Source organism: Phaenicophaeus curvirostris, chromosome 5, assembly GCF_032191515.1.
Source record: "Phaenicophaeus curvirostris isolate KB17595 chromosome 5, BPBGC_Pcur_1.0, whole genome shotgun sequence".
NCBI classification, from domain to species: Eukaryota; Metazoa; Chordata; class Aves; order Cuculiformes; family Cuculidae; genus Phaenicophaeus; species Phaenicophaeus curvirostris.
This window is the reverse complement of record NC_091396.1, coordinates 12,081,647-12,107,955: the sequence shown is the minus strand read 5'-3', so window position 1 is coordinate 12,107,955 and position 26,309 is coordinate 12,081,647. Positions and strand designations below refer to the sequence as shown.

General features: G+C 37.1%; 1 protein-coding gene across 4 annotated transcripts in view; it reads right to left on the bottom strand.

The window, feature by feature from the left end:
• Positions 1–26,103, bottom strand: part of IRAG1 (inositol 1,4,5-triphosphate receptor associated 1) — a 76,303-nt gene extending 50,200 nt beyond the window's left edge. Inside the window, exon 1 of one of the 4 annotated variants that reach the window (XM_069857585.1) lies at positions 25,994–26,103. The gene's annotated coding sequence lies outside the window, so the exon portion shown is untranslated. Of the gene's footprint in view, positions 1–25,598; positions 25,962–25,993 lie in introns of those variants that run through there. The other 3 variants (XM_069857583.1, XM_069857586.1, XM_069857584.1) reach the window with 3 other exon arrangements.
• Between the last annotated feature and the right edge of the window lie 206 nt (positions 26,104–26,309).

Sequence of the window (26,309 nt, the reverse complement as noted above, 5' to 3'; positions counted from 1 at the left end):
CTCTCTGTGCTGGAGAAAACAGGACAACTGTGGTAGGAGAACCAAAGGAAGGTGGCACTTCCTCAGGGATTCCAGACTTGAAAGTTTTTTAGCCATCTGTTCCCCCTCATTTAAATGCTTACATTCAGCATGAACTCCAGTTACAGTAACTTAACTGGTAGCTGTTTCCACGGTTATTTTAAGTGAGAGAAATAGAAAGCAATGCATGTATCCTCTCTCCCCCCATTTTTTTTTTTTTTTTTAAGCAAGGAAGATGCAACAAGAAAAGCAAGCAAGAAAGCAGAAGAAATTGAATATGAAGACATATGTTCAATCTTTCAAAACATAATAGTGAAAGCCACCTATATATTTCACTGAGCTAAATAAAGGTTTCTGCTCAAATCTTTGTTTAGAGAAAGCATTCCAACTGTGTACCCATGAGTGATTTAAGATTTTAATTATGACTGATCCCTTACCTCACAGGAAATTGTCTTCCAAAGCCACAGAACAAACCTTTGCTACACGTGAAGAACTGTGTGCACAGGCGTGCCAGGTGTCAGACTAGGTCATGAAACAGTTGTAACAGCCTAACAGATCTTACTAGCCAGGAGTTTTCAGACATGTCTCCTGCATTTTAAATTTTAACTCATCACTCCTAAACAAATATGCTTCTATAATTTCAAAAATTCTTTCTTTTGTTTTGCATATAAAAACCCACACACAGACAAAAAACCCCACCACTGCACAATTCATAGATAGCTGTTTCCATAAGTTCTGTTAACTTGCCAACAAAATTTTTACCTCATCCTACTTCTTACTGACCTCATTTTTCATCCATGAGTGGGCTTTCAGCTAGAATGAGAACAAGAAAACAAGCAGCAGAGCACAGCCATATGGCCGCTAGGAAAGCAGCTGGGCTGAAATTTGGGGTACTTTGAAATATATATTTGGTGGAAAAGATAGTGCATGTGATCTTAAGGAAAAAATTAGGCTCTGACATACTATTGTTATACAGAAGTTAAAGAGCTCAGCCTGCAAATCTGATGATCAGAAGACTGTCAGATCTAAAGGCAGAGTCGAAACGTTTCTTAACTTGCAGATTATTTTTGATAGACTTTAAGGAAATGCAATTTAAAGGAAGAATGTGAACATGAAGTGAGTGGGTATTTGGCATCAAGAATTAGGATTTCTAAGCATAGGGAACAGTATATAAGAAAGTGTGAAAATAAGAGTGGGAGAACAGTACATTAAGTGTCATTCAGGAGGGTGGTTAAAAGGAATCTAGAGCTAGGAAGTATCTAGAGAAAAACCTATTGCTTTACAACATAAAGGCAGCGACCTAAAATACGAGAGAATCCAAAAACTTTGAAAATTATATGCGGGTAAAAAATGATGCTCTCTTCCTCCTCCTAAACAACTTACAAGAAACATGCAAATTTGTTTAGGAGGCAGCATCAATCTTTTTCCTATGCTCCCGAAAGATCCCTCTGATGCAGGACCCATGCACTGCTAAATCACCCAACAGAAATTGCTAATGACAGTAGTATTAAGAATACTAGGAGATAATATTATCACTAAACATACTTTTGCCTAAATAAGCATCATGAACTCAAGTAACACAGAGTCATTTGGGTTTCTTTCACCTCCTCAAAGATTTGGAGAAACCTAGATATGTTTCTACTGTCTGGACTGCATGCATTATACATCACATTCTAGTTACACATTTATTTTTGTCTGCAATGTAGGCAGAGTTGGGAGCTTGAGATGATATTTCCTCAAATTACCACTCAACTGTATTCTTCGCTAGTGTAAAAAGAGAACAAATTTGCTTGTGGGAGGGGGAGACAGATAAGATCAAGGGGAAAAAATCCTGTCCTGTGATGCCAATTCATTCTTATTTCAGAAAAATCTCAAGATTGTTTCTTGAAGTAATATTTTCAAATTCAATTTTTACATATAAACATTCAATGAACTATTCTATTTTGCAGGACAGCTGGATATCATCTTTATATGATTTGGAAAAAATTACTATCAAAGGCCTAACTTAGAAACACAAATAAATTGAAGGCAATTAGGCAGTTATGGCAGAACACTCTTGCATAGCAACCCAAGAGTCTTGTTGCTAGTCAAGCAAAAAAATTTCTAAATGAAGAAATCATACAAAATTCTTTGCCTGTTACAAAGGGTAATCCCAGAGGGCACACTTACAATAGACAGATTTCTTTGGGAGCCAAAAATGTCTTTGTGGCCTTCAGGCAGGGAGATGACACTCAGCTCTTCATCTTGCATAGATAAATGGCAAAGCAGCAAGACAAGTATTTTATTTTCCTTTTATGCTTCCTGGACAAAATCAGATTCACAGTTGCTTACTATGGTGACACATGTAGATGTTTGTGTTTGCATTGCAAAAATCAACGCACCCAAAAGGTCATGAAGGTATCTCGCTTCCTTTTTATGAGAGAAGGATTAAGATTCAAATTCCTCTAAGGTTTTTAAATATTGCTGTACACCAGGAAAGGAGTAACTGTAGTATCAACTTATTCAAACAATAAGCCATCACGTGGACTTGAACTACTGTCTGCTTTTTTGACTACAAATAGGTTATATGTGCCTCTTTGATGGCCAGATTGGAGAATCAGTTCCCAGAACCAAGAAATTCTTCAGGCTGGAAGGTCATTGGGACTAACCTCCTCCTTGAGGCAAGGTCAGCACTAAAGCAGCTGAACTAAGTTGCTTTGGACTTTGTCCAATTGGAACTTGAAGTCTTCCAAGGACAGAAATTGTAGCATTTCTGTTAGATTTGATCCAGTGTTTAATTACCCCCACAGTAATTCCCCCTACCCTGTCCTTACATTCAGTCAGAACATCCCTTGTTGTACTTCATGACCATTGTCTTTCATTCTCCTGCTATGCACCTCTGTAAAGACCCCGAGTCCATCCTTTTAGTAAGCTCTTCTTAAGTATTGTGACACTACAACTAGTTTCTTCCTCAGGCTAAGCAATATCAATTCATTTCCTCAGCATCCCCTCAAGGGATGTGTGTCTGCTGACTACCATAGTGGCTTTCCCTGCATTTGCTCAAGTTTATCAACATCCTGGGGGATTCCTACTCCTCCTCCACATTTAATAAACGGATAAAACCTCAAGGAACTTCACTCGTAATGCCAGGTGACATGTAATGCCAATGAACTAACCACATTATTTGAATCCAATTATTCAGCTGCTTTTTGCATTGATCTGGTAGTTCACTCACCTAGACTGTAACGTCCCAACTTGGATACAGAGATGCTATATGTTAGATCACAAGAATTGTTGCTTTTGCTAGAAACAGTTCAATTTTATCACTAGATTACTCATTGACTCTTTAGGCGCAGACATCTGTGAAGAAGAAAAACCCAACACACAGACCTCTTCTCTCCTGCTAACATATGATATAGAATTGTGAATAAGCAATAACATTTAATAATATCATGTGTTAGGCTCTTTTGCTTTAAATGGAAAAAACTTGAAAGCCAGCAGCTACACTAATTTATCAATATCTAGCTTCAGAAACAGGTCATAATATTAAAAGATCAATTACACAAAGGATGATAATTCATTTCAGTATTATCCAAAGAGGGGAGTGTATCATTCAAGTATGATGTCAATGCAGAATCGGGGGTAAAAGCCCTGTTCTTGCTCAAAAGATCTATTAAAGCAATACAAGATTTTGCAAACATACTTTGTGAAGGTCTTTTGCCTGTATTGCTGAATCATCTGCTGTTTTCTGTGGGCTGTGTTATTCCTTGCTACTGAAAGCACGTTTCTGAGGCCATATTAAAAATATACTGAAAAGTACATTTCAGATGTAGGCACATGGTATTATTTTCACAGTATGAAGTTCTTACAATAAGCATTCCCTGACTGATTTGATCTTAATTTGAATTTAATTTTTAAAAGGTGTGATGCAAAGAGATGTCTGTTTACTGGACAGTTCAACTTATGTACTATATGTAGTCAGACTTTTAATAGTTTGGAGGAAGTGGGGTTTTTTTTGCACCGGGATTTAAAAGCAAAGACCTACAATACATGGGGATAGAAAAAACACCCTCTTATTGATGAATTTAGCAAAGAACTTCAATGTACATTTAGCTGGCCAAGGTAGCAATGGATGGGATGACTCTCCGATGAGGTACATACATTAGCCGAAACAGCAACAAAGTCCTCAGAGCTGTGTTTCCTCTTCAGTTATCTGAGCTAATTAAGACAGTTCCAAATTTCAGGGTGAAACCAACAAAGAGGATTTGATTTAATAATCACAGGACTGCACAGATATTCTGTCAGACAGGATGATGTAGTAATTAAGATGGAGGTAAAATAAATACTCCAAACTCCATCAAACATGCAGAAATAGTATGTTAGCACAGAAACTGTTCCATTAGGCATGCTTACAACACAGCTTTTCCTATACAATAAAATACTAATTTGTATTCTTTAGAAGGGTATTTCATAATGTGGCCACAGCATCGATTTAAACCTCACTCATAAATAACATTTGATAAGCTTTGAGAGATGAACCCTTTTGCAAGCAGCTAACATTATGGCTTTGCATACTTCGTTCTGATTTCAACCTGGACCAGTGCTTGTTCTGAATTCCCAATGCAAACTAGTCCTTGAAATAAAAAGATTGAGGGTAGCTGAATTCCGACTGAATTTTTTAATAATGTGTCATACTAGCATTACAGCTGGCTAACTACACAGATACTTCAACTGATTACTTAAAAGTAAGGTTCTGCTCACTATCTCTAGTTTGAAAACATCAGTATCCCAGGAGAGAGGCTTTATCTCAGGTAGTGCTTGCAAGCCTCTCATGTAATATCTGGCTGTATCACTGACTTGAGTTGGGTCGTGACTTCTGTTCTTAGATGCCAAATTCAGCTACTTGGCCTGAAGTATACATGGCCTGATCAAGGAACAGAAATTCTACTAGAAGGATATTTCCCAGTGGCTGTAGTCTAGCACCCACAGCCAAAACTACAGGAGAGAAAACTTGTCCTTGGTTTATCCTTACTTGATATGCAGATGAAGTAGCTTCAGGAAGAATAAATGTGAAATTTTTATTTTAATGTGGGGAAAAGGGAGAAAGCATACCACTTATCACTTCGGAAAGAAGAGATTTGCTGACTTACAGAAAGGATGGTCAGAAAGTGGAAACCAGCAGTTTGTGAGAAAAGAAAAGCAAGTTCCCATTTCCTCTGTTCTCAAAGTTCTGCCCTTAAGCTTCATCAGAATCCAATATGAGGGACGAGAGATTATTGCTGGTACAAAAAAAAACCCCAAAACCAAAAAGCACAAACCCAATATTCACGAGCTGCCTTTTCACTATGTCTATCATACAAATTCTTTACCTACAGAATCCCAGGGCTGAGAAAGCATGGTAATGCAAAAAAGTGACAATACAACATTCTATTTTGCAGGTATCCTTAAAAATAAAGAGCTCTTATAGACCATTCATGCCAATAGCAGCTTGATCATTCTGGCTACTTCACCTTCAAGATATTGACACCAAGGACTCAAAGAAGAATTTAACCATCTGCTGCTGGTTTTCTCACTCTGAGGAAATACATATGTCTACTGAACATGGACTACACAGAAGTCAGCATTTTCAGATGTGCAACATCAAAGCTAATCTCCTAAAAACAGATTCAAGTGAATGAAGTATGTAATTCCTTTTACTCTTAAATCCTTCTCAGCAGGATTTACAGGTATTCATATGAAAGATGAAACGAGGCCCATTTTGGTTACTGGCTAAAGTTCTAGATGCAGCAGCTTCAAAATTTGGAAAACTAATTCAAAAACTATCCTCACTGGCTTGCATCTGCAAGAAAGCATGGTGAGAAAAACAACAACTTTTCATTTTCTTTAGAAAAGCACCAAATACAATCCTCTAAATCTTTGAGAAGAGATGGTTTGCTAACCTTATTTTTGTGGTTTTCAATGATTGTCCGCCAAACCCCAGAACTAAGAACATTAAAAATAAAGATCAAAGCCACAATAACAACAAAGGCTTTTTTTATGGACTGACTGGCATGTACTGTACCAAAAAGGGGTAATTAGACAGTTCAGAACAAAGCTTTGAGGCCAACAACCACTCTACTCTTCTGGAATAGCACAAGCCTAATGTAGCAAAATGTTCCTCACTTGTCAAAATCTTTCCCTGATAAAATTATTTAGCCAACACCATTCCATCCCTGATTATATCCAGGAGTTGATCCAAAAATAATGTACCAGCTTTATGCACAATCTCTTCTCATCAACATCTAAAAAAAACCTCAAAAGCATTTGTTACAGTTTTATCAGTGTTGCACACAGGGAGCCCCTAGCAAAGAGGTGAGCTTAAACCAGAGAATTCTACAGGGAAAGAGAATTACAGACTTTGGGGTTTATATTTTATATACTAGGTTTTAAAATTTTGGCCTCAAAACCTAAAATCCAAATATGGGTGGTGAGGAGAGGGCAAAAGGAACAGAGCTACTCATGGAAGAATCTTTTAAAAGAGAAACAGGACATATCATGTGTCAAAATTTGCAATAGAAATATAAGATCCCACTCCAGTTGTTCTCTGTGTCTCTTCAGGAGTGCACCATCTCTACAGTACGAGCAAGTAAATAAGGCTCATACTTGCCTTTTAGTCATCTGTGTGCAACCAGCAGTTTACCACAAACTGCTGATGACTGAGGTTGTATGACATGTCCCGTTCCACTGCAGCTGCTAAAAGTTGGATAACTTCTGGCAGAGAAGCAAGGTGACAGTGTGGGGAAGGAGCAGCATTCACATCTCGAGATTGAGTTAAATCTACCAGAACTCATCTTTCTTAGCCCTGTTTCATAGTGCTTTATCAGCTATGCTAGAATTCAATATTGCTGTTGTCATTACTGTCTTAAGAAGTTGTGATGTCTGATTATGCTCATTTTATAACTTTCATATATAATGAGACAAAATTATATTCTGTATTTGCCCACTTACAATGTGCGTACAAGTATACAGTCTGTATATATTGAGATTTATCATGTTACCATTTTTTATTCTTTCCTTATATAGAATAAACTGAACAAAATTCTATTCAAGTAATGGAATGTGGTTTCCCTATTTTAAATTTAAAACTTTTGTAGAAAGTTATGGAATCAAAACCCTTCAAAGATTATAATATATTATGAAATAAAAAATACAAAACCAGGTAAAAAAATTAGGAAACATGCCTTAAAGGAACATCTACAAAGTGATTGTAATTTTAGCAGTGCTATAGAACTACTCAGAACCAACTAAACTAAAATAGAAGCAATGTTGAAATGTCAATGCTTCAAAAGTTTTATTAATAATCAAAGTTTTGAGGTTTTAGAATGCCTTTGAAAAACATTCTGGCAAATGCTGAGACAAAAAAGCTGCACATTATCTACCTGACATAATGGAGGGTAAACAAAAAACCTTAAAGAGACTGAGATAAAGACAAACAGTAGAAGCAATGAACGATGATATTCTTGCCAAACAATTCCTTCAATATTTTGATGTTGACCTTGAAGTGCTTTGCTATTCTGCCAAAACAAAACAAATCTCTCGTTTGAGGACTGATTGCTTTATAATTTCATTATCACTTAAGGCTTTCATCCTAGTTCCCAGCTTTCAGATAACAACTGTCCTACATAAGAAGTTATTGTAATGTTTTATTACTAAAGAGATGCAGATATGGGAATGATAAATTAATATAAGGCTGTACAGCATTCCAAACTTTGCTATTTCATTAAGTTTCTTTACAGAGCCGACGAGCTTTTTAATACAGTCATGTGTCTTCAAAGAGAAGTTTTAACAAAGTTCTCCACAAGTATCTTAAGGAAACTCTATTTTTAAGGACAAGAGGGTAAGACCTCTTGTAATTTAAAGAAGAAAATAAAGGGTAAGAGCTACAGGTCTGCCTTTCTGCTGCAGACATTGCACTCCCAAAGGGGCTACAGCATTCAACATAGTCATGAAGCATCTGGAAAAGAGGGCATGTACAGCTAATTAAAGATGAGATGGGATAATCAGATCTGAAGTCAGCCAAAGCAGTTTATGGGAGAGCAAGCACCTGAATGATAAAATGGTGGGTGAAATACACTGCTGAAAAATGCATCAATGCACATAAGGGAAAATAACCATAAAATACACTTAGCTAAATCAGAGTCCATCATTACGTTTTACCAGTCAGGAAGAAGATCTGAGTCATTCTGGATAGTTCTCTGAAAATAGCATGCAGCAGCAGCCAAAAAGGCAAACATGTTCAGAATTAGTAGGAAAGAAATAAGAACATAGGTTATAAGCATATTGTGCCCAAATTTTCTAAACAGTTCTAGTCATATCTCAAAATAAATAAAAAGCAACATCAATACAAATGGTACATAAGAGAAAGAATGGTCAGAAATTGTAGATTGTAAAAGGCAAAAAGAACTAGAACACTTCAGCTTCGAAAAGGGACACTTCTGGACAGAAGCAAGTTAGAAATTTAAAAAAAATAATGAACAGACTGGAAATAGTAGCCTATTAATTATTTTCTCACAGTACACAAGGATGAGTGTGCCAAAAGCAGTTATTAGGAAATTGTTTAAGTACAAAAGAAGCTTCTTCACAACAGTATATAATTAAATAATTGAATTTGTTGTCACAGGAAGATGTAAAAGAATTGGAGCATATGTGAGTGAGTTCAAAAAGGGACTAAGTGTATTGAGATGAGAGGTACAGTGGTAGTTACACAGCCTCTGGATCTGGAAAGCCGTAACTTACAGATAGTTGAAAACAGTGAGGATTAAAGAATGTTCCTGCTTTTGGCTTAACATAAACACAGTCCTCATGTAAGATTAGGTGAATGGTTTGCATGACCTGGATTTGCAGTTCTTATATTCGCTGGTAGAAGCAGGTTCAATTTCTGAAAGAAATTGATTTTAAGAAAGTGAACAAAGGAAAAGTGCCTTTATGCCCATTCTAAGTACTCAGCAATGCTGAAGGAAGGGATGGACAGAACAATAGAGCAAAGAAAGTAATGGGAGAAAAAGACTTTTTTTCCTTCATTTTTCTATTCAATACAAGACAGTAGATGCTAAGACCACAGCCGGGACTAAGATCCTGCTGCCATGTGATGGTGTCGTGCTGGATTCCTACATAGTAGTCTTGAAGAAGTAAACACATCTCAGTCTGAAGAATGTCTGGCATCTCCCTGTTTTGCCACATTTTAGATTATTGAATATGAAAAAACTTGAGATGTTTTCAAGAGACTATTTGGGTGGTAGGCCACTGAAAGTATTTTCATTCTTTGAGAACCATCATACAAGAAGTACTGGATTTCACAGGAGAAAAGACAGTAAGCCAGTACTTTTCAAACTTTGCAATCTTACATATAAATATGCACATATATATATACAGACACACACACAGAGACTTGCTTGCACATACACTAAATGACATTTCCAATTTTATAGCTGTTTGAAGAAAATTCCATTTGGCTGCAGTAATATTTAATAGAAGACAGGTGCAAACCTCTATGGAATCTTCTTCCTCGCCTTCTTAGCCCAGAAGATCAAGACACTGAGACTGGCATGAAGCTTTGCACACCCTTTGACTACAAGGGATTATTGCCTTCATTTTTTTTCCTTCTTACTATCTGAGCCTACCAGTTTTATTCCTCTGCTATCCCCTTACCTATCACATGTATTCAGTTACACAGCTGCCTACGCTCCAGCTCCCAATGCCTCACATGTGGCTGAGTCAGAAAAAACATGAAAATGATCTCGTATCAAATCAGCAGTACAAACTCGGGGAATGTTTTAAGATGCTGTTACAACTCCCACTGCTTTTCTCCTACAGTATCTATACTAGAGGGGTGCAAAGGGATAAACCAAACTTTCTCATGTAGAGGCTGAAGTATCCCTTCTCTTTCTCTAATCAATGTTTATTCCTAGTTCGGCCAGTATAAAATCATGTCTCAGTACACAGAGAAATGTAAAAATCTAACAAAAACCCAAAAATATTCTCAAGTACAATGGCTGGGCTTCCCCTCTGAAGTATTCAAATTTTGAAAAGAAAATTAGAAATACTATATCTATCAGCCACATGATTTTACAACTTTTAAATGTTATTTCCCACTAGAAGTAATATTTCCCTTGTATACCTAGTAAGCTGTATCTATAAGAGAAATTCCACAATGAGACAGCTTTAAAATGAAGAGGTGGTAAGTATCATTATTACTTTCCATGCCCTGTTGCTACATCACAAGCTAACTGTACACAGACAACTAGCAGTCCCTGCACAAGATGAAAGCAGGCAAACTGTATTTAATCCTTGTCTACCAAATTTTGTAAGCAACCTTCTTTCTTTTCCAGTAATGAAAAGCGCAATCAAAGCTTCCACTTACTACAGAAAGGCTTTGAAGAGACAGACTGTACCTTTTGTTTGCTTCTAAAATTCCAGGTTTTCCTGTGCTGGAATGCTGTAACAAGTTAAAAATTATGCTTTTAACTTTAAGGAGTCATGTCTTGTGCTCTTGTTATAAGGCCTGCAGGATAGGACTAAGCAAGGAAAGCTTACCAACATCAAATCTTTCATTCTGGTTTGATCTAAAGTAGAATCAATTTTCTAACTTTTCAGCTAAGCCTCATCTAATTAACTTCATTTTCTGAAAGTTAAGTAAATGTTTTCAGATGGTGTCTGTTTTCAGAAGTGTTAATGCTTAGAATTTATGGTTATCACCAAAGTAACAGAGCACTGGTATGCAGAAAGGCCATTGCTTACATCCATCCCTATGGAGACCATGGTCTCAGTTGAGTTGGTGGAATGCCGTAAGTCAGAGGGGTGAAAAAGGGTTGCACCTGCAGGGAGGAGTGGACAAGAGAGGTGACCCAAAACTGACCAACAGAGTATTCCATTCCATGTATGTCACACTCTATATAAAACATCAGTTTGGACAGGAATATGCTCTTCTAGTTCATTGCCTCTTTAATCGAGGTGGGTCAAACACAGGTTGAACTATACACTTATGGCACACAAAGTATACATTTCTCAGTAGTGAGAATCTGTCCCACGAAACTCCTTATGTAATGCTGCTAAATGAGCTAAGACTGGGTTTGTTGACCTTTTTTTTGTACATGTATTCTTAAAATACAAGCTGCAAATTAATGTCTGAGGATAGAAAATAGTCTTATGTCAGTAATTTATTAAAAATTATTTGCTTCCATTAGGATTTTTCCATATTTCCTCTTTTTGGCCATAAAGAGAAATTGCCTTCAGAATAATTTCATTCAATTAAACCACAAAATACTTTGTGTACATTTATTATATGTGTAATTTCAGTCTACCTTGTATGAATACTTCCATGGTCATTTTTACAGGTATGCCTTTTCTTATTTTAAAGATATTATTCCCGTTCTTGTCTTTGGCCCAGTAAGGAATTGTTATGAAATATTAGTCATCATCTTTGTCACATATGTGTTCCAAGTTCAAAACTTTTGTGACACAAACACAACGCTTTCGTATCAAGCATTTAAAGTGGTATACTTTCTTTCAATTAATAATCATTGAGATTGAGAATTTGACCTAAACAAAATATATTCATGTACATTTGCTACAAAGTAGGAGCAAAATATGACTTTTTTGTTCCATGACTATGATGACAATTTCTTCAAGGAAAAAGAAGAGGGTTCTTAACTCGGTTTTGCTGTGGCATGTGGAAAGTTCTGTAATGCTGTTTAAAAGCCTTTCCCTCATCCATTAAGTGAGTTACTTTGTCACAGAAGGTGATCAGGTTAGTTTGCCAGGACCTTTCATGGAGACCTTTCATGGAGACTCACGTTAGGCTGTGGCTATTTGTCTCTCTGCTTTCTGTTTGGCTGTAGGTTTGGGGTTTCGTTTGGTTTTAGGTCAAGTTAAGTTCTTGCCCTAAAATCAGGAACTTCATTTAGACTCTCTGAATTTGCATCCCAGAGGAACCTTTCTTTTCTCAGCTGACTACAGGGGAAGCTGGGGGAAACAAACTTAATTAGGCCTTTTTTTAATATATTCCCCCTTCCTGAAGTGACTTACCTCAGATTACCTTCCAAATAAATTGCTTGGGGCAGGGAAAGGAATAGTGGGCTAAACAGAGATAGCATCTATCCTTCTCTTAATTCCTAATTTTATTGGCTAAGAAATTAAATTCTTAAGAATTAAAATCTAAGGAAGATAAATGAAAACCTAATCTAAGAAAGCTAGAACTAGAGTTACTACGTTTTCTATAAACAATTCATCTTTTTTCATAGCCCTCCATTCTTTCTTCTTTATAATACATAACAATTGACTATGAATGAGTAACATTTGCCAGGCCAGCTTAATAAACAAGATATACATCTATATGTATGCAAAAAAAATTAAAACTATCTTAATAGTTAATAATAGCAATGATATTGTTTGATCTGTGTAAATAAGATGATGTCAAATTGTGTTGAATGTGTTTCTAAGGCATGTAAAAACTTTTTCCAACACAATTTTGTTGTTGTTGTTAATGTTTCTTGTTAGAGCAATGTTTATTTTAATTTCCATGGTGCTTAAAGACAACCAACAAATTAATTTTCTAAGTGTTCCCTCCAAGTGTTTTGGTTTTAACCCTCTTGGAGAAAAAAATGTATTTTCACAGAACAAAGAGGATAAAGATACCAGCTAAACATATCACTTTGTGCTTTTGTTAAAGAGAATATTTAAATTTAAAGTCAGAGCCAACTGTTATTTTTTTCCCCAAAATTCTCATTATCTAGTTAACTGAAATTATTTTCTGAAGGAACAACAGAATATAAAAGATGAACTGACAGGACAATTACAATGCTTTCCACAACAACTGAGTTGCCAGCCTAGTACCACACTTTTCTGTCACCCATGTGAAATCAAAAACGCTTCAATTCTAAGTCAATGTTAAGAATGCTTTTGAAATAAGTTGAACCAAAAAGTGTTTCAATTACAGAGCTTGTTTTAATTACAACCAATACATGAAGTGACTATTGTACTGCAGAGCTTCATGACTATTCAATGACAAAGTAATCAGTTACGTAATATGAGTGCTTTTGGTATTAAAAATTATGTTTCCTTCTTCAATTATTGCAGCAGAGTGGAGTAATGGAATTTTATTTAGTGCATTCATCAGGTTCATACTCTGTCTTCATTTGTATTTCTGCGACTATACCAAGCCCAAAAGCAGGCATTAATAAGTCAAATAACTTTTCTAGACAATTTACTCTGCAAAGTCATGCAGAAGTTATTTGCTCAACTGACTTTCACAAAACCAGACAGTTGTAATGCTTATTATGATGGGTTAATATACCTTAGGGAGGTCTGTGTATTGAAACATTCTGAACATGCTTTACATTCGTACATTACTCAATCTTTATAACTGAGCAGAACATTCAAAATTCACCAATTTAAGCCATTATTTCATAGCAAAATACAGCAGAAAATACCAGAATCGTGTATTTAAGAAAGCAAGGGATGGAACAGTTCAGTTTTGAACTATTCAAGAGATCTGGTTCTTTGTTGGATATTCTCAGTATATAATGGCACATCTTTCACTATATCCTGCAAATATTTTGGGAAAGCTGAGGTTTGGTGTGGGTACGTGTGTTTGTTTTTCAAAAGATGTATTTAAGAATCTCAGAACGTTCAAAATACTAGCAACGTAATTCTTCAGCTTTTTCAAATAAACACTTGCTAATATAGCTAACATTTACAACTCTGAAGAAGAAACAACCATTCCCCAGTGCATTGAAGTGAAACTGGCCACTGTATTTTACTTCTCCTGAACTGTTTATCAGATGAATAATGCTGCTTCAGGATAAGTCCTAATTATTAAATTCATTAGAATAAAACTTATCATATTATCTAACAGCAGCTGCCTAGTCTTCTGCACTTCTGAACTAAACTGCACTTTTGTCACATACCCAAACCCTATTGTACTTCCAGCTAGCAAGAATAAACAGCTATGTACTGCATCTTATGACACAGCTTCCATCCCTGAGCATCCGTCTAGGCAGAGCATTGAACTCCGTGGGAATTAAGCTTGATAGTTGTGGACAAAAACATAGCTTTTGAATATTAGTCAGGCAATCCAACAATACTTTTTATCTTCTAGTCCACTAATTTCAGTTTCTGATTGGGACTCAAAGGATTAACATTTTTACAGACAGTAAGCTACCACCAGTGGCCTCAATAGAAGAGTGTACAAACAGAGAAACTGGTGTTATATAAACATTTCCTTAGCCTTGTGTATCTTTTCATCTATAACTTCATACTATCTTTATGAACAATTTAATTATAATTGGTTAATGAAGCAGTACTTACTTTAAAAACTAGCAAATGGTCAACATACATGTTAATTAATAAAAAAAAAATCAAATATTTAAAAAAATATCAGAATAGCAAGTAGCTGACCTACATAACTCTTATATGCACAAGACTCCTTTTCACTTCACTGGATGAGACTCACAAATGAGAAATATATCCTGCTGTTGCAAATAACAGAAGTAAAGTCTAAGATGCAACCAGAAAGCTAGATATTACCTCTGCAAGGAATTTAAGGTCTGGAACTGTCACGGTCAGCATAGTACCTCACAGTGCAGGTGAAGAAAAGATAGCGAAAATTCAGCAGCCAGGTGGTTGGAATACTGTAGGCAGAAGCTCCTTGTTTTAAACACATTTGATATTATCTAGGCAGAAAAGGGGTTGGGGTTTTTTTGTTAGTTTAAGCAAAACGAAAAAATCCTCCCAAACAGATGATCAACCAAAAAAAGAAAAAAGGATGTTAGCACAGGTTAAATTGATTTAAATAATCACAGAATAACTAATCAGCAACTAACAGAAATTGAGTATGCAGTCAGCTTGCTTGAGAGCAACTGAGATCTTATTCTGTTATCTTTTACTGAAGTTAACTTGAACAAAAAGGACTTCTAGAAGTTTCTAAAGTGACCTGAAGGAAGCCAGAGGGGGAGTTCTTTAACAGGATCACCATCTCTCTTTGATTTTTGTGAGCATCTGTTTAATGTTGCTGGTTTTCCTAACGTTATTTCAGCCCCATGAAATCAAGACGAGGGGGAGAAATAACAAAGATCCAATGATCTGATCCATAAACCAAATATGTGCATATTCCAGGCAATTTTCAGAGAAAGGGTCAGTATTTTTCTGTATATTTCCAAGAAAAAAACCAGCTAAATCTAGGGTAGGTGATTAAAAGGGTTCCTAAAGGAACAGGTACTAGTGAGCAGTGTCTGTGATGCAGAACTCATGGAGTTTTGTTAGCCTTAGAGCTTGCATGCTGTCCTTATATATGCATAAACAAAGAGGCACCATTAGCGGAGAAACCACTTCAGATGCAAGGAAATGTTCAGGGAACAAGTTCTGGATCCTCAGCTGCCTTCTTCAAATGAGCAGAAAGCAGACAGGGGTCACTGCTTCTGGATATTAGTTTATTCTCCCTGGCTGAGCTTCAAAACATCTGTTACATAAAGAAAGACTAATTAAAAAGGCTGTCTCTACCCGGCTGGCTGACATTTATCCACCATGGGAAGAACCTGTCCACTAAAAACATTCCCATGAGCCTGACTGACATGCCTGAAGAGCACACTGAGTAGAGTCTATAGCCTATTCCCAATGACTGCAAAAGCCTCAGGTCTTTTCCCTTTAGGCATTGCAGCCTGGATGGAAAAATCTGCAAAATAGATTAGGGTCTATTTTACAATCTAACCATGCTCTGCACTGCTTTAGAATGAAGACAAACATAGGGACATCTGTCTCCAACTATTAGAACTTCATGTGAAATGACAGGAGAGTTATCAGCATGTAGTTTTAATGATCATTTCACACACGTTATCAAAAGTTTTCCATAAAAAAGTTGAGATAACAGTGCACAGACAGTTTTGTGACACCTTTTGCTCTACATTAGGAAACAAGATGTTTCTCAGTAGCTGAGTTAAGAAAACCTATTCTTCAGGTATTTTATTTTAATGATTTTGCATCTTATTTCCCTCATCACAATAAGTGCACTTTTCTCCTTGTCTCCTGCCAGCCTGGAGGAACAAGAGACAGCATTTGCTGTGTGCCTGGTTTTAAGCTTCACACTTGCCAGGTTGCCAGCTGGCAGATTGAACAAAATCAGTGATGATTTCAGCTCACAGTGGAGCTTTGCCCCCTTAGCAGCACTAAGTCAGGTCTCTTCTCTCTCAGCACTGATTTTCACTTGTAGGAACATATTACATTTGAGATTCTCTCTTGCCAAATTCAACAAGTTGGACAAGTTCAAAGGCCGCTGGAGGGAATGAAGGGAGGGCAGAGAAGAAGGGGGAAGGATAATTGGCTGGCAATCAGAATAACAGCGCAATCTTTATTCCAAGGAAAACAACACCAAAAATAGATAATGGAAAAAATAAATGCATAGCTAATGCTTAAAGAAGGCTAGTGGGCAATATATAATGAGAAATGGGTCTCTAACCAATAGCCTTTTTTTCCTTGAAAGAAGCCTATGTAGCCACATTGTCTGTTTGACATCCCCTTTTTCCCCTCCGTGCTGCAATAACTTTTGAAGCTGGTGATCAGTTTCAACTAGAGCTAACCAAGGGAATGACAAGTAATGCAGTTTGCATTTCCATGGCAGATGCAAGTTCAGAGGTACAGCATCTGAAACACAGACTATATAAAAGAGCTTTGAAATACAGAATAAACTGATGTTGTAACAGCCATGTTGGTGGTGCTATATGTATAGGGCACAGTCTAAGGAAAATCAGGTTTCTGTATTTCAAGTATTTGACAGTTTCATGAAACACACAAGCTACAGTTTATAAGTTTCACACATCTCCTCCTCTCCTTGTCTTCTCCCCCTGCCCAGTTACGTTATTCATATGACCACATATTGACACCAGTGAAAGTCACATTATTGCAAAGCAAGCTTTACTTAGATGTGTGAATTTTACAGGCACATTATGTGTAACCACAGAAGCCTCTCCCAAGCTTGATGTAAAAGATAATCACTGGAATTCTAAGCAAAATTTAATGAACTAGCATCAATAGATACTTATGGATGTCACATCTGGACTCCTCTGAGATCTGTTAAAAAAAAAAACCAAACACCAAACCAAACCCATTATCAGTCCTATTGATATTTTTATTTAAGAATAAACCCATTCGTAAGGTGATTGTCCAATAGCCCATACAGGATGGTTGAGAAGAAAAGTAAACAAAGAATCTGCATGGAGGTTGAGAAAGATGCATGCTTCCGTGCATATGGAATTTTGTGCAGCTTAAAGCTACAAAATTTCTTAACAGTTAAAACCAAAACCAAAATATTAAAATTAAATCCCAGAGACACTCAAAATGAAATACAGAAAAATAATGTAATTATGTTGCAAATACAATCTATTCTCTGGTAAAAATGCTTCTATCTATGTAATATTGTAGCTCTTATTTTGAGAAAAACTATAAGCCAGGTAACATGGTAGTAGTTTATTTAGACTTTTAACAAAGAATATAGTAGTGCAAACATACTTAGAAGTGTTACAAGATTTATTTAGATGTGCCCTAAAACTACAGAACACCATAGTGCCTTCATCTATATGTTTACAAGCATAATGACCCTTGAACAAGAACATTAATCACTATCTAACTGAAACAAAAATTATTTCTACCACTGATACATTCTTGATATCAGACCTCTTAATTGGACTTCAAAGCATATGCTAAGGAAAACACTTGTAACAGTTATGTGACTGCTGTGGATTATCACATTCAAACTCAACAACACACTTGTGTGCACTTTGAGCCAGTCTCATTTGAACCTCGAGGATTCTTCAAGCAATTAGGAATAAAGAGAACAGAACGGTTATATTGCTTTCAAACAAGGCTCCAGTTTTTCCAAGCTTTTTTCCTTAACTATTCCCCCAGCAGAAGAGAGAACAAGGCATAGAAATGCCTGAAGTAACAATTCAATTCCATAACTGAACTTACAATTGCCAAAATAACATGCCTTCCTTTACTTGCTCTGTTTTATGAAGGAAGTTGAATTTCCTGCTCTCTTCAAGAAGAAACTGAATGTTCAAGGCTTTGAGCCCCAGAGAGATGCTGAGGATTCCATTAGCTACCATTTCATTTCTTTTCTTTTTCTGATAGCAGGATTCCCACAGCTGCGTCAGGAGCAAGGGCATTTCAGACTGACTATTGCAATGTTACAGAGAGGAAATCTACACAGTCTGATGCTCTCTGTATACTGATTTTTACACTTGATAACATGAGACTGGAGAAATTTAGAGAAAGGTCAATGTTTTCAGCAGCTTCTCTTGCATGGAAATGGGAAGTTGTGCCAAGCATTGTACTCTGTCAAATAAGTCATGAAGAAGCAACTGAATTGAGCTGGGATCCAACTGTCCTTTTGATGCAGCCAATTCAGGATTTATTCAGCTCGGCCACATTTTGCTGACAGATAACAGCACAGGGCACCTGCAACTATGTGGCAGCTCTGGTCTTTGATATATTGAGCATCTTTGCCATAGTCTCAGTCCCACAATCTCCTGTCCCAGAAAGGGTTGGTAATGCACTATGGCAATTCATGCATCATTTTTGAGATTCTTATTGCTATAGCAACTGAGTGTAGGCATTTAAACATAGCAACAGACTTTTTATAGCACTTTCTTGGATGTCAAAATGGCACGTTGTTTTATTTTCTAAGCAGATGCTCAGGAGATAAGTACACAAGATGATTGTACTTTACCCACCTTCAAAAGGAAGGAAAAAAACCTCCCAACTTCACAACCTCTGAATCATATAGACAGATAAGTGCAAGACATTATGAATTTAAATAATTTTGTTCTAATAAAGCATATCACTAACTACTATCCGAGAACAAGATTAGGTGACAAACTTAAAATTTCTGCCCATTTTGTAAAAAGATGTGCAAGATATTTACAAGTTCCTACTCTGAGAGAAAAAAATTTCATCAACTCTGATCTTTACCTATTAAGCAACAGAAAAAGGGAAATTGTCTTTGTATTAAGTGGAGTCAGATTCTTAGGAAGGATCAAAATCTACTGAGACGGACCCTTATTTCATGACACAGGCAAAGCTCCATACATTCCAAGCACAGTAACAGTGTTTTACAAGAAGTGAAACCTTGACCTGCTGTGTGGTTTAAGGAAATTCAATTAACCATTTTCATAAGAAAGGCTACTTTTCTGTGGGATAGAATTTTTCTCTGTGTCCTTTAAGTTCTGTATATTTTTTGCAAGTGATAAGTGAAAACCACAACTTGGTATTAATGCAATTTTTGAACATATTTGTAGACATGGAAATACCAAGCAGCAACAGGAGAGATTTCCCAGGAGATCTTTAGGTATTATTCACCTTTCTGTTATGGTTATATGTCAGCTTTGTATAGAGTGGGATGTTTGATGTTTGCCATTTTACCAAAAAAACCCATGTGAAATCTGTTAAACAGGAAATGTCAAAGACTTCGAAGCCAACAGGAAATGTCAGAGCTTCTTATATGGGTACAAAGATGTTAATATTCTGGTGAGTCTATTCCACTAGCACACAATAGATGAGTTTTGGAAAGGACATTTTAATGCTGTGTTTTATATAGAACAAATTTAAACAGGTCCCTAAAGCTCAGCACAGAGATAGAAATCTTTACATGTTGAGGTTTTAGAATGTATCCCGCAAATTCTTGCTCCCTGTCCCTCACAGATATTTTCACTTAATGCAGTGAGTAAACAAAGAACAGTTTTCAAGTCTTCTGATCTTGCTCTAAGTATCTAAGATAATTTGAGAATTCTGATATCTCTGCTTGGTTTTCTACAGTCTGCTCCACTGACTACTGCACCAAGTTTGATGGGTATAATTATCAGCATTGCTCTAAAAGAATAGGAATAGACAGGTTTATTAAATGCAACAGCCCTCAGGGAAGTCAAGATGACAGTCACAACTATATTTTCATAGGGAAATAAATACAATATTTCAATTTGTTTACAAGATTTTTCCAGCCTGAGATGAAGTGCAGAACATCAACCTCACCTAGTACCTCCCCCTCAGGCGAACTCCACTCTCCATTCCAACTAGGCCTCTAATTATATCATGGTATTTTCATGAGCCCAGAGGTCAGTCACATTCATTCACTATTTAAAAGAAAAACATGGGAAATTCAGTGGCTGAAATTGCAAAGCATGTGTGCATTTTTATATGTTGTTGAACTATTTCCCTTATTCTGCACAAGGTATTAGGTATTTTCTTTCTAGTTTCTCTGTTCAGCGTGTAGAGCACATTTCAGCACAACTGTGGAAGTTTCAACAAAAAATGTCAATCAACATATCGTGTGTTATTACACTTGCACACATACAACTCTTCTAAAAAACTGTTTCAGAGACATTTCCAAGAAACTGGAGAAACATTTGAAAATGAAATAGTGAATTTTTTTTTCCAAAATTTCAGAACCAGATCTCATTCTACACATCCCACCCTTTGTTAATGCATCCCTCTAAGTCCAAAATAACATAGGTGAAAATAGACACACTGCTCCTACTCAAATTCTCCTAGATTCCAGACTCTTATTTCCTGCTAACTAATATAGCTGTTACCTTTGCGGTATTCATGAAGAGCCTGATCTGGCACCACTGAAGTCAATGGAAACTCTGCCGATAATTTTAAAAGCAAAGGCTCAGAGACAAATTCCCCATGTATAACTTCAGCATTACAAAACATTCTGCAGAATTACATAAACAGTAATAATTTTACTCTGAATGCAAGCCTCTAGCCCAAAGCAATTGCTGTGCTTGACCCCGCAGTACAGAATTTCTCCTGTGTATCAAAGAATTCAAAACCTTACAACTATAAGAAAAAAAATGTGCAACTCCTACATAAAATGCTTTCCCCCAGCCCATTTGACAAATCAACTTTTCAATAACTTTGCCCTTGGCAGAATTTCATGGAATCATAGAATAACCAGGTTGGAAGAGACCCACCAGATCATCAAGTCCAACCATTCCTACCAAACACTAAACCATGCCCCTTAGCACCTCGTCCACCTGTGCCTTAAACACCTCCAGGGAAGGTGAATCAACCACCTCCCTGGGCAGCCTCTGCCAGTGCCCAATGACCCTTTCTGTGAAGAATTTCTCCCTAATGTCCAGCCTAAATCTCCCCTGGCAGAGCTTGAGGCCATTCCCTCTCATCCTGTCCCCTGTCACTTGGGAGAAGAGGCCAGCACCCTCCTCTCTACAACCTTCTTTCAGGTAGTTGTAGAGAGCAATGAGGTCTCCCCTCAGCCTCCTCTTCTCCAGGCTAAACAACCCCAGCTCCCTCAGCCGCTCCTCATAAGGCCTGTTCTCCAGCCCCTTCACCAGCTTTGTTGCTCTTCTCTGGACTCGCTCCAGAGCCTCAACATATTTTTTGTGGTGAGGGGCCCAGAACTGAACACAGGATTCAAGGAGCAGTCTCACCAGTGCCGAGTACAGAGGGAGAATAACATCCCTGGACCTGCTGGTCACGCCGTTTCTGATACAAGCCAAGATGCCATTGGCCTTCTTGGCCACCTGGGCACACTGCTGGCCCATGTTCAGTCACTGTCAACCAAAACCCCCAGGTCCCTCTCCTCCAGGCAGCTTTCTAGACAGACTTCTCCTAGTCTGTAGCACTGCACAGGGTTGTTGTGCCCCAAGTGCAGGACCCGGCACTTGGCCTTGTTAAACCTCATGCCATTGGACTCTGCCCAGCGGTCCAGCATGTTCAGATCCCTTTGCAGAGCCTCCCGACCCTCCAGCAGATCAACACTTCCACCCAGCTTAGTGTCGTCCGCAAACTTGCTAAGGGTGCACTCAATGCCTTCATCCAGGTCATTGATAAAGACATTGAACAGGGCTGGACCCAGCACTGAGCCCTGGGGAACCCCACTTGTCACTGGCCTCCAGCTGGATTTCACACCATTTCCCACCACTCTCTGGGCCCGGCCATCCAACCAGTTTTCCACCCAGAAGAGTGTGCGCCTGTCCAGGCCAGAGGCTGACAGTTTCTCAAGCAGAATGCAGAATTTGCAGGAACGAGCCCACTGGACCCCATTTTATAGCCACAAGATAGGGACTCTGAACAATCACCAAAATAAGTGTATTTGCATGCAAATTAAACGACAGCACAGTAATTCTAAAGTATAACTTCGATATACTAGCCTGATCTAGTGGGATGTCCCTGCCCATGGCAGGGGGGTTGGAACTTTAAGGTCCCTTCCAACCCTAACTATTCTATGATCATGAAAAAACCACAATATGCTTTAGTATTAATTGGGAAAAGAAACATTCACGTTAACAGACACACTTGTCATACATTACCAAGTCTGCATGTTTCCCTCTCTGTCCTTTTCACTCTCCACCTCCAAGCAATTCATGTTAGCATTAAAAGAAAACTTATTCTATGGGCCCTACTTGTCCAAACCCACAGGTGATCTTATCTACAATATTACAGGTCTCTGACGACTTGTGATACCTAAAGACTTTGAGTTTTGCATATTTTAAGGGCAGGTTCTAGCAGATGGTAAGGTATTCTTGATTTCAGCCATTAGTGGGAGAGTGGTGGTTGTTGTTGGTTTTTGTTGTTTAAATATTTCAGATATTTAATACATAGGGTAATTCCTACGTAAAATCAAATTTCTCAAATTATTTTTCAGAATGTGGAATTAACAATAGACACATTGAAATAAACTAAGTAAAAAAAAAAATCAAGAAAAAGCTTATTATATCTATCTACTGATACTGAAGACCAAGGATGCTGTTAAGAGCCCAAGCTCTCCAACAAAACCTATGGCTCCTAAGTCCGCTTGCTCTAAGTATCAAATACCTCTCTCCTTTTCAGAATTCTTAGGACCTGCTTTCCAGAGACAGAAACTGAGTTATTTCAAAGTGTTACCATAATACCCACAGACTTAGTTTTCCACAACATACCACTACACGTATACATAAGCAATAATTCATGTCTTTATAAACTTATAAACTAGTGACTCAAAATCAATCACCCACTCAGATTTCCTTTCTGTCAGTGATATTGAGATTCAAAACATCTTTGACCCACTTTTCAAAGGAAGTACAAATGGAGAACAAACACATCACAAGGAAATTCTTCTGCTTAGTTTACAGGAAGGCTGCAACTTAGGACAGAAAAGAGATCTCTCTCTGCCCACAAATCCCCTAGATCTTTAAATAGCCCACAAACTTCGAAACAGCAAGAATTTTCTTTTCCCTTCCATTCACAAGCCATTTGATGCTTCCTTTTTCTTAGATTTATACACTTGTCTAAGAACAGCAACTAGACAAAGGAAGAACTCCATGACATGTAAGGAAAATATACACATGACCCTCGAAATGAGAAGCTTTCACATCTGTCCTTTCTCCCAGCTGCTATGCTCTGTATTGCCCAGCTTTTCAAAATGTGATTTCACAGCATATTGTCATTAAAAGCTGTTAGAAAGCAGATTGATCCAAAGGAGGATGGAAGACACTAGTGCTAAAGACTAGAAATATGAATCTGGCTGCAAGATGAGTCTTAACCTTCACTGCTTTCGTCACAGATAAATAGGACTATACTTATTAAAACTGACTCATATAAAAAGATAAGAGATAGGGAAGTGTAGATGTGTCACATCCATAGCCAATTTAGAGCTTAATCCAGAGAGTTGTTAAGAGGATGGATTTCTGTAAGTTGAATACATTGATAATCTTAGATAGTTTATCATAGTGCTGATGTTGACACACAATTTTCACTATGTACAAATAAGCAACTTGTACTTATTGTGTTAAATTACATTTAGCATGATCGTAACATCTTTACTGAAAACAAATTTACATATAGGCACTATACAATATATTCTAAGTTAAAAATAAAATAGGTTTCTATTGAACAATAACAACAGTTGCTGAAATACTACAAGGTAACATATATGAGAAATATATACCTAGCTCAGACATGGAATAGTTAGACACAAAGTAGTTAATCCAGCCCATGCCTGAAGTTAAAAATAACTTATTAAAACTTAAATGCCTTCTAAATACCATCTTAAAGGCACATTCTTGCACAAGTTGAAGGGGTGCATAAAACATCACAAATAAAGTAACACATCAGCACATCAGAATGAGGGCCTTTAGAGTCTAGAAAATACATGAATAAAAAGGCGACAACTCTCTAGCATTCAGCATTTAATATATTGGACTTTTCCTTAATTTCCACTGTTAATTCTAATAAACTTACATTTCTATGGGTTGTATCATTGGATTACTAAGATCTGAGTTTGGTATAATTGTTAATTTGGCAGGTTTGACTTAAAACAGAAAGGTCAGCTAGGAGATTAACTTAAAAGTACTAAGGTGTTCACTAATGATAGTCCAGAGAAAAATAAACCAAAAATTATTTGCAAGTTTGAAACCAGATCTGAAATGTTCTAAGAAGTAAGATTTATTTGTGACATTGTTTTGAAGCTGGATGAAGGGAACTTTCATTAAAGTATACACAACACTCACTATATAAAATATAAACACAGTAACTGTTAGCACTTGCAGGAACAGTGTCTGTGTTCAAAACTCTCAGAATTCTCTGCTCGTTGCATAGCATAAACTAACAACTACCATCTAATCACTCTGCAAAATTGGAAACTGGCTGATGATTGCAGAAAATTTTTCACCAGACGAAACCATGCTATATAGGATTTGAAAAAATCAGCTCACTAACACGAGTTGTTGCTAATATTTGTTAGTAACAGAAACCTGTCTTCAATTTCAGCTAGAATTTCCCTGTACCGACCTCATTCTTTCATGTTGTTTACATACTGCTGCCTGAAAAAAAGATCTTAACATACACGTAAGATGAAAAAAAGTGTTTTAATTTGCCAAGAAAATAAAATACACTTCAGTGCAGAGTACCTGCCAAACAGCACAGATAAAATTGAAGTTCAAAATACCAGAACATGTAAATATTGTGATTTTCCATAATAAAGCAAACATGTTTTAACATTTGAAGTTGGTGGGTTTTAGTTCTGTACAGCATTCCAGTTAGACAGAACTTCATGGTGTTAATTTACCTCTGATAAGATTAAACCCAAACACATAGTGTATAAAGAAACGGCTCTGGAAATGTCTTTTCAAAAGATAGGTTCCAGACACAAGTAGGTAATCCATCAAAATGAACAAATCCAGCACTGTTAAAAGCAAGCATGTGGGTAAGACAGCCATACAATTTAAAGCAAGAAAAAAGAAATCTCTCATATATGTTTGTCTAGATCATGGATCACTGCTAACTAAGACTCTTTAATGGTTAGCACAATACAGATAACAGTATCTGTGAATCAGGTTGCCTTGAATTACTGACTACATACCTTTATTAATCAAGTCTCAGTATAATTAACACAGCTTTTTCTTTCTCATTCTTATATATTCCCAAACAGTATGCAAGAAGAGCTAGGTTTCATTAACTACACCCACTTTTTAAGCAGCTAAAATTTGAAAAAAACAAAAAAATTGAAGGGGTGAAGCCGGTGGGGGGGGGGGTAGGAAGAACCAGCTACTCAGTATCATAACAACAAGGTACTGTACCTTTAAGGAGGAAATATGGTTCCGTTCTGTTTCACAGCTGAAAAAGAGCTTATTCTCGGTTATAGAGATTACTTACCTAAAACTTCAGTTATTCCTCTTTTTCCCCTCAGGCCAGCCTCTCTTACACTCTTGGGAGCTTTTACCATTTAAGGTCAATGTTACATCTGGCTCTAGTAACCAAAGCTGAAGCAATTTTTAACTCAGAGATCCAACAGGCTGTCTAACATTAGAATGAGAGTTTAAATTTAAAGTAACTCTTCGGAAAGCCTCTTTCTTGCCTCTGAGAATTACAGAATAAAAGGCTTTCCTATTCTGGTATAAGCACTCCAAGTACCACGCAATGCAGACATCCCATTAGAATTCTTCAAGTTCACTGCATATAAGGCTCTACTTACTCATTTCTGGTTAAAACAGGCAAGTAGGAAGATCAGATGAAATAGTTTACATCATGTTATGTTAACCCTTAGAATTTTTTACTGATACAGCTGCTACTACTTTTCATTGTCCCCCTCCAGCTTTAGTCAGAAGGAGTCTAAATTAGAGAGCAAATACAAGGCATGTGAACTTTTAAAGAACGTTGGCTTCAGTCCAGTCATGGGCTCTGCTCTCCACTTGCAGAAAATGAGTAATTCCCATTGAAATCCAAAGAAGTTTCTTGCATCCCATGAGAGAATGTAGTTACAAATAGGGCACGAAGAGGAAAAAAACCCT